This window comes from Crocodylus porosus, unplaced genomic scaffold, assembly GCF_001723895.1.
Source record: "Crocodylus porosus isolate Cpor-Errol unplaced genomic scaffold, CroPor_comp1, whole genome shotgun sequence".
Lineage (NCBI taxonomy): Eukaryota > Metazoa > Chordata > Crocodylia > Crocodylidae > Crocodylus > Crocodylus porosus.
In genome coordinates, this window is record NW_017728931.1 from 113,540,085 (window position 1) to 113,549,004 (window position 8,920).

At 47.7% G+C, this 8,920-nt stretch overlaps 1 long non-coding RNA gene across 1 annotated transcript in view; it reads left to right on the forward strand.

The window, feature by feature from the left end:
• The window catches only part of LOC109316129, a 26,081-nt gene extending 17,899 nt beyond the window's left edge, over positions 1–8,182 (forward strand). The window contains exons 2-4 of the long non-coding RNA XR_002102715.1: positions 4,356–4,364; positions 6,988–6,990; positions 8,172–8,182. This is a non-coding gene — a long non-coding RNA (uncharacterized LOC109316129). The remainder of the gene's footprint in view (positions 1–4,355; positions 4,365–6,987; positions 6,991–8,171) is intronic.
• Positions 8,183–8,920: the final 738 nt, after the last annotated feature.

The following is an 8,920-nucleotide window of genomic DNA, read 5'->3' on the forward strand; positions in this document are numbered from 1 at the left end:
TCAATAGCTAGCCCTGAATGCTACTCACTAGCCTCCTGACTTTCTGGCTTGGTTCAGGATGCAGCATGATGGCACAGCCATCTGTGACTCTGTTGCCAGAGCCTGTGAGCACTGCATGATGGCTGCTCCACCCCCAGGCCTCAGAAGTAATAACCCATACTCAGGGATCCTGTTTGCCATCCTGCTCACTGCACTTCATTGCTGTGGTGACTGCCACCTGGCCCAGGTCAGTCTCAGCCTTGCCCGCACCCCTGTACTGTGCAGCAGTGTAGCCAGGCTCACCATGGTGTGTGAGGACCCTTGCCACTACCCTGATGCCACCTAGCCCCTGTGCGGCCTCCTAGACCCTGGCAGGGATGCCAGCAACAAGCACATGGATGCTGCCACCGGTGCCATCTATGAGCTCCTGGGACCTACTGGGCCAGCCAGGACTTGTGGCTTCACATTGTGCACAGTGCCTGGGACAATGAGCTGGAGTCATTTTGTATGACCCAGGCAACCTTCCCGGAGCTACTTAATTAGCTCTGCCCACACCTGGATCTGCAGACCATCACCATGCAGCTGTCCTTCTCCACAGAAAGCCAGCTGCCCATAACCCTGCTTAAACGGGCCATGCCTGCCAGCATGTGCTACTTCGGCCAACTCTTCAGCATGAGGAAGGCAACCACTGCATGTTGGCACTGGATAAAAGATACCTTGTTCCAGGTGGACCCATGTCCTCAGACCGACCATGACCTCTCCATTTGATAGTAGGTGATTTTTATTGATATACAGCGATAACAAATAAGAATAATGCAAACAATGTACCAGTCCTAATTCTGAACAGAGTCAAGGTACATCTGGCCAGAACACAAGCTTCACTCTAAAGCATCTTGAATGTCAGATGTCAGCAGCCTGGAGGTCGGAGGCTGAGGCCCACCTCCCACCCAGTGGGGTGGGTGAGATGGGCTGGTGGTGTGCCATTTGTTTGTGGTGGCCTTGGGTCCCCTCTTGGGGTCCCTTTGCTGCTCTGAAATCACTCCTTTTATATTCTTTCTCCTTTCTGATGACCCTTCATCTTCGGGCATTTTTAATTGGTCTCTCTGTGTTCATCATATCATCCACATTCTGTCCTGTCAGCATATTCCTTTGTTTCACAAACCCATCACATGCACACATCCTTATTTGGGCCTTTTCTGGTCTTCTAATATGGTCTGTTCCCCAAAACCAGAAATACCAGGGGCTCTGTAATTGGGCACTGTAACCTAATGCCACCTTATCTCATGTTATGGAGTACTGTGGTACATGTCTTCAGTTTCCTCCCTGGATTGTGTCCCTGGTGCAAGTGTTTCAGGTGCACCATGAGGAGCTGTTTGTGTGGACCAAGGGGTGCCCAAACCATTATGCCCTGCTGCTGCTAAGTGCCACAGTGCACTTGAGAACCTGGCATGGGACCCTGAGTTTTGACAGTTCAGAAGGCAAGCCTGCACTTCCCTGCAATGTGTGCCACCATCTGGAGGGGTGTCTGTGCCTACGCTACATGTCCCCACCCCCCACACCCAAGGATGACATTGCTGTTGGCATCACCACGTTTCTCCACATGACAGGCCTGTGCCTGACTAGCTGAGGGGGCACAGGTTACTTCATAGATTTCATAGACATTAGGGGCTGGAAGGGACCTCATGAGATCATCAGGGCCAGCCTCCCCACCATAGGTGGGCAGTCAGCTGGGATCAAGTAAACCCAGCAAAAAATAAATCCAGCTGTTTTTTGAAGGAGTCCAGAGTAGGTGCTTACACCACCTCTGGGGGGATTTTATTCCAGACCCTGGACACACATATAATAAAGTACTTTTTTCCTATATCCAGTCTAAATCAGCCTTCCTGGAGTTTATGGCCATTAGACCTTGTTATTCTTCAGACAGCTCTGGTGAACAGAAGTTCTTTCAGGTCCTGACGTGCCCCTCTTATGAAGTTGTAGGCTGCCACCAAGTCCCACCTGAGCCTTCTCTTCTCCAGACTGAAGGTTCCTAAGTCCCTCAGCCTCTCCTCATACAGCCTTCCCTCCAGGCCTTGGATCATATGAGTGGCTCTCCTCTGAACTCTCTCAAGCTTCTCCACATCCCTCCTCAGGTGGGGGGCCCAATACTGGACAAAGTACTCCAGCTGCAGTCTCACCAGGGCCAAGTAAAGCAGGAGGGTGACTTCCCTGGTTTTGCTTGAGATGCATAGGTGGATGCACATCAGAGTTTGGTTAGCTTTGCCAGCTACAACATCACATTCTTGGCTCATATTCATCTTGTGGTCAATCAAGACCCCCAAGTCCCTTTTGGTCATGGTACTAGTGAGTATAGCACTGATGAGCCTGTAAGTATGCTGAGGGTTCTTCCTACCAAGGTGCAACACCTTGTACTTCTCTGTATTGAAGGCCATCCAGTTTTGGCTGTCCCACCTTGAGACTGTGGCCAAGTTGGCCGATATCCCCAGCCTGTCCTGCTATGTGACAGCCCTCCCCCATAATTTGGTATCATCTGCAAATTTAGCCAGTTCACATCTGACTCCTGAATCTAGATCATTGATAAACATGTTAGGGTACTGGCCTGAGTACTGAGCCCTGAGGGACTCCACTGGTAACACTTCAAGAAGGACATGGAGAACCTGGAGAGGGTCCAGAGGAGGGCCACTCATATGGTTGAGGGCCTCTGTGGCCAGCACTATGAGGAGAGGCTGAGGGACCTGAATCTCTTCAGTCTCCACAAGAGGAGACTGAGGGGGGACTCGGGGAAAGTCTGTTCACTAGGGCCCCCCTTGAAGTCACTAGGAACAATGGCCACAAGCTGAGGGAGGATAGGTTTAGGTTAGATATTAGGAAGAACTACTTCACTGTAAGGGTGGCCAGAGCCTGGAATAGGCTTTCTAGAGAGGAGTTGCTCTCACCTTCCCTGGAAATCTTCAAGAGGAGACTGGATAGGCACCTGGCTGGGGTCTTATGATGCCTCCCACCCCCAGTGCTCCTTCCTGCCCATAGAAGGGGGTCAGACTACATGATCTGTCTAGGTCCCTTCTGATTCATTGATTCTATGATTCTATGACTGCACCATGTTGAATTGCTCCCTTCAACTAGTAATCTTTGGGTCCAACCCCGTAGCCATCGGATTGTATGATGATCAAGGTCACAGTTCCCCAACTTAACCATGAGGACATCATGGGGAACTGGGTCAAAGGCCTTCTTAAAGTCCAGATAAATAATGTCCATAACATCTCCCTTGTCCAGGGCATATGTTACTTGGTCATAGAAGGAGATGAGGTTGGTCAGGTAAGACCTGCCAGTCACAAAGCCATGTTGGCTGGCATTCAGAAGCTTGCCTTCTGTTAGTCTGGCATTAATGGATCATTTGACAATTTTCTCCAGGATTTTTCCAGGGATGGACATCAGATTGATTAGTCTATAGTTCCCCGGGTTATTCCTCCTCCCTTTCTTGTAGATAGGGACCACGCTGGCTCTTTTTTACTTAGTAAAGTTTTGCACTGCCTACCACATCCTTGTGCTCTGTGAGAGGGAACACCAGGGGTCAGGGGATGTTTAATCAGGCTAGCTGGGGGGGCCCTCCCCCTAGTATTGGTCTTATCAGGTTGGCATGGTAGGTGTGTCCAGTGGCCTTAGTCTTTCCCCATTGGTGGTGATGACTTGTGACTCCCAGAGGTGTGCTGGGGTGCAGGGCCATGGCACTTGACTGGCTTAGTAGGAGCCTCCTCCAGGGAGAAGCTGGAGCAGGTGAGGACAGCTAGTGCCATGGCTAGGCTGGTCTCCTGGGTAGGGTTGTGAACCTAGAGCTGGAAGGGCAGGTGCCAACCCGGGCTGCCAGAGCTTCTGGATGATGATGGGGTTGCTGCCCTGAAGGGGGATGCCTTATCATGTCTACCAGGCCACAAGAAGGCTTGGGCAGGCTGCCCATGTTAGAAAACATGGTGCAGCTCCAGAGAGGTCCCTGGGGTGTAAGGATATAATCCAGTTGCCACATAAAGGCAGGGACCTACAGGCAGCTCTTAACCAATGGTCATGCACAATGATGCTGATCCACTGTGCCTGCAGGCCCTTGACTTTTATGTGACACTGGTGTGCTGACCAGTCATGCCCATGCTCCCACATACGGCCCAACAGGCCCTCCTTGACATGAGTGTTGAAGAACCCATTCCAAGCAAACTGGCTCAGGACCTTGGCTTTGCCTCACAGTCCCACAAGGTCCACTGTCTCCTCCTGGGTCCAATTACACCCCCAGGAGGCAGTGTGTGGTGTCAAGAATGATGCCAGAATGGCTCTCTCGACAGCCCTCAGAGGCTGCAGAAGACAATTTGGGTGCTGCCAGGCCTGGGCAGGTGCCTGAAGTGCCCAAGGGCATGGCACAGGAAAGGCAGGCAGGTGGTGAATCTGTGCTGGGAGAAAACACTGGGGTCTGGGCAAGCTGTGGGCCCTGGGCCACTTCTGTGGAATCTGATGGCCAGAGGCTGGCTGCAGGTGTCCCAGAGCCCTGGGTCACCATAGCATTTTAAGCATTTTAAGGGGCAGACTGGGACAGGCATAGAGATTCTCCAGCCCTAGGGCTGAAGAATCTCCAAGCCCTGTGGCCCTGGAGCTACCCCGAGGGTGGTGCAGCTGACCAGGTGTAAATTTGCTTCTGGTTGGCATTTACACATGCACTATTGCACAGTAACTACAATATGGTTAATTTGCCTGCTGCATTTGCAGGTAGCAGATTAACTGGGCAGGAGACTAACTTACTGTGCAGTAAGGGTCTGTATGTGTAGATGGTGATGCTTTACTGTGCAGTCAATTAGTTTATGGCATGGTAAAGCATTTCATGTAGACATGCCGAGAAAAACTTCTCATTTAAAAGTTGGGCCATGAAATGGTAAAACTATTTTTGTAGTGGTGGTTGCTGTGGTCATTGTTACTGTAAGTTAAACAGACTGTTGGTAAGTTTTAGAATTAGAAAAAATATTGGAGGATGCTATGGTATCAGATTGTGAGCTCCTATCCTATTTTGCAAATACCATTTTATTGTAACGTTCACTTTCTATCCAAGTATCTTTCCCATATCAAGATTTCTAGGGGTTTTTTTTTGAGAAGCAGTAGAATCTTGGCAAGGTTAGTGAGTTCTAGGTTGTATACAGAAACTCTCAGAGGTTAGGGGGAGGTTAAATTGTGTTAAAAATGGCTACCCAGTCTAACTTAGTTTGTTCAGGTACTGACATTACACCAGTTATGTGGATCTAAGTCCAAACTGTTCAGAAGTTCAGGATGGTTATAATAGCCAATCTGAGCCAAGATAATCCTACTCTGAGGTACACTCAGTTTAGATTGGGTTGGCCATTTTTAGACCAATTTAACTGTCTTGAATTCCTGCACAGTTTCCAGCTTTGCCCCAAGACTGGGAAAGACCAGCCACTAGCCTCAGCTACAGGGCTGTATGTTTCCTACCTTCTGCCCTGGCATAGGCTATTTGTAGCTCCCTGCCCTCCATCTCCTGGACTACCAAATCCCCTCATCCCACAAGCTACTTCCAGAGGAGCTTGCCAGTGCTGAAAGCCAAGCAAGTTGTGGCGGGGGGAGGGTAAGCAGAATGGGAGCATTGGCTCATGGAAGTGGGGGTTGTTCATTTGGGAGTCAGGGAGTTAAAAAAAGCCCCTAGTTCTAGTGGGTGGGGAAGATAATCCTCCTTCCCCCAAGGTCTCCCATGTACCCCATGAGCCCCCTGATCCTGCCAATCCCTCCCAGACTCCAGTAACTCCCTATGGTTGTCTTCTGCTCCCCCAATCCCTAATGCAGCTTCTGGCTGCCCTCCTGATTCCCCCAACCCCTCCCATGGGCCCCACCTTCCTCCTTGATCCCTCCCACAGGCCCGCCCCATTTTTCTCCCTGGTGCCTGCTTGCTTCTCCATCCCCCCAACCCCTGACCCTCAGCAATTCCCCCTTCCCAACTTAGATTGGGTGGCCATTTTTAACTTGATCTAACCTCTCCCATACATACCCAATGTTGGGATACCCTCCCTGTGAAGAGTCCCAGGGGTCACAGTGGAACGGGGTGGCAATTGGAAAGCCAACAAACAGCTTGGGATTAGCAGCGGCGGAGTTCTGAGCGGCACAGAGGCGTGTTTGTTTCTTAAACAAGGTGGAATTTATTTAACTTACGCTTGGTGGAGCGTAGGCATGGTGATTTTTCGGTTACAGTAACGAACAGATGAACGAGCAAACCACAAAGGGGTCTGTTGGCCCACAAGGTTCCCCAACAAGCCCTTGTGTTCTACCCCTGGTGCCGAAGCCCAGGATAGGTGCGGCTGGCTGCCTATTGGTTAAGTCTCAGGGCTGGTCAACAGCTCATAATGGGTGAACACACAAAATGAACAGTAACAAAACTGTAACTCACTGAGAAGAATGAAGTGTGGCGCCGGTCATGAGACTGGCCGAGGTTGGAAGCCGGGGTATGGTACAGCAGACATGCACCCGAAGTTGATGAAGATGAGGTGAATCGTAATCAGAAAACGAAGCCGGGGTTGATAGGTAGGTAGAAAATCAGAGTCCGTAGGATGTTCCAAAGCTGAGGTCAAAATCAAGCCAAACAGTCCAAAAGCCGAAGAATAGTGCACGATCGGAGATAAAGACGTATTGAGAGCTCACAGAAAGGGAGAGAGATCGATAGGCCCAGAAGCCTGACTGAAAGACAGTCCCTGGAACACCAACCTCTGTCTCCAGCAAACGCGATCTCCTCCCCCGAGGGAGGGGCTGGTCAATCTTTTAAAGCAGTCCTATAGCCAATCAGGCTGCTTGGCTGACCGAACTTTCTAGAGGGATTACCTCATTCCAATCATATGCTGGGCATGCATGGCAACAAACTCTCTGTGACAACTGAGCCTGCACTTCTTTGAAAGTAGGTCAGGCTTGAGTAACAGGCCTGCAGGTCATGAAAGGGGCACCTGCTAGGCCTGTTTCCATGGTGTATGCTCATATCAGCCAGTTCAATTCCTGTATTGTTAGCATACATACAAAGTTTTCCGTGACACCCAAATGTCCGTACATAGCCGTCATTACTACATACTCATGTTTGGGTATCAGGCATCTCAAAGGGGCCTTACAATGAGAAAGCTACTGAGGCCATTTGATTTTGAAAAACTGTTTCTATACTGGTGTAGTGGATTTTCTGAGAGCAGTAGAGGCCAGAACTTTAGCCTAAACAATGCTTGTTGTAAAGGCTAAAGTCTATAGCTGGCAATTTTATTTTTTTTTTAGAATTTAAGATAACTGTAGTTGCTCTTATTTTGTTTTATAGAATAGTGATTTTTGTGATGAGACAAAACAAAAGTTAAAACTGAGTTTGCTCTTGCTCAAAAGAGTTCTGTTATTCTGTTTTGTAAGGAGGGGGGTTGGTGAAGCATAGCAACAGTGTAATTTGGGTTTGTAGAGGGTTGTAAAATTATAAGTGCAGACAGGGGAGATTCAAAATCATTTGAACTTCTGAGAAAGCACCCCACAATTCCTGATCTTCTTAGGATGGCCTACTTGAATGAGCTGTTGATAGATTAGGGTAATAATTTAGACAACTTTGATTTTAATAGTATAGTTATCTAGTAATTATTTTGCCAATAAGAGAAGAGACAGTTAACTTGGTGGGTTTAGTCGGGGTGAATTGCCTTGGGCAAAAGGCTGGACTAGATGACCTTGTGAGGTCCTTCCTAACCCTATCTATGACCCCGCTTTATCCTATGATCATCATTGGCAACATCAAAAGCAGAATAATAGTAATAGTAAATATTTAATATACCAAAGAATTGTTTTCAGAACTGTCATTCCATCCTGTCTCTGCAACCTTAACATTACATACAACATGTTACCAATGAAGACAGACTTTAAGTAACACTGACTAACAATTAACTAGAAACAAAATGAAAATGACCAGACTATTTTGGAGATAAAAACTGAGAGAAAGTAAGACTGTGCAAATAAGAGTGAATTAGGTTTGTTGCATTCTATGTAGATTGCCTAAGGGTACTCATAACACAGACACGAAAAAATACATATATATTGTGTGATTCGGATTTCCACTACTATTGTACAGTTCAGTAAATTTAATGAGCATGAGTATGTACATAATTTAACCTCTGCCTGTTTCTACAGAATTTGTATTAGTATGCACAAAGTTTTGTTACAAGATTAACATGCTAGTGGATGTAGTTAGTTCCACTATTTTAAGGCAAATTATGTTCAAAGCAGCAGTCACATCAGCCTTATGAGAAAATCAACTCTGATTTAGACACCTAGGCTAAGTACAACAGTCAAAAAGCCCAGGGCTGAATCAATTCAATCTTTGCAGATTAGTCTAAACTGTGTAGATTGAACAAACAAGCAAGTGAAGAGCCATTCAATTCTGATTCTAGAAATGTGACCACATGCCTGCAGTGGCTCAGGTAAGAAGCCAGGAGGCACTATATTATGCCTCCCTGCTTGGCTGGAGCAGACAACTTGGGCCCAGGCTAAACTGCCCACCCTGCAAGAGGAGTGTTGTGAGGGAGGTGCAAAGCATCTTGGGATGCTGGGGGACTTTGAGTTAACTTGAGCTAACTTGGAGGGGATCTAGGGCAGAAGTTCAGTAAACCAATTTAACCTAAATCAGTAAAGTCTGATACTACAGGTTTATTTTAAACCAGTTTTGACCATTTTGAAAGCAATTTATGTCCACTGAATTTCTGTTTTTACAAATTTGAACTAGTTTCTGATCACCTATACCGGTTTATGTGTTCTTTCTGTCCTTGGTTCATGTACAATCCAAAGGTAGAATTGGGAGTTCTGGACCATTAATCCCACAACCCCACTTATTGGTCAGATTAACACAAGATGGTTACTGCACAGTTGACTAATTAGCTGTGCAGTAGGGGTGTGTGAAACTGGC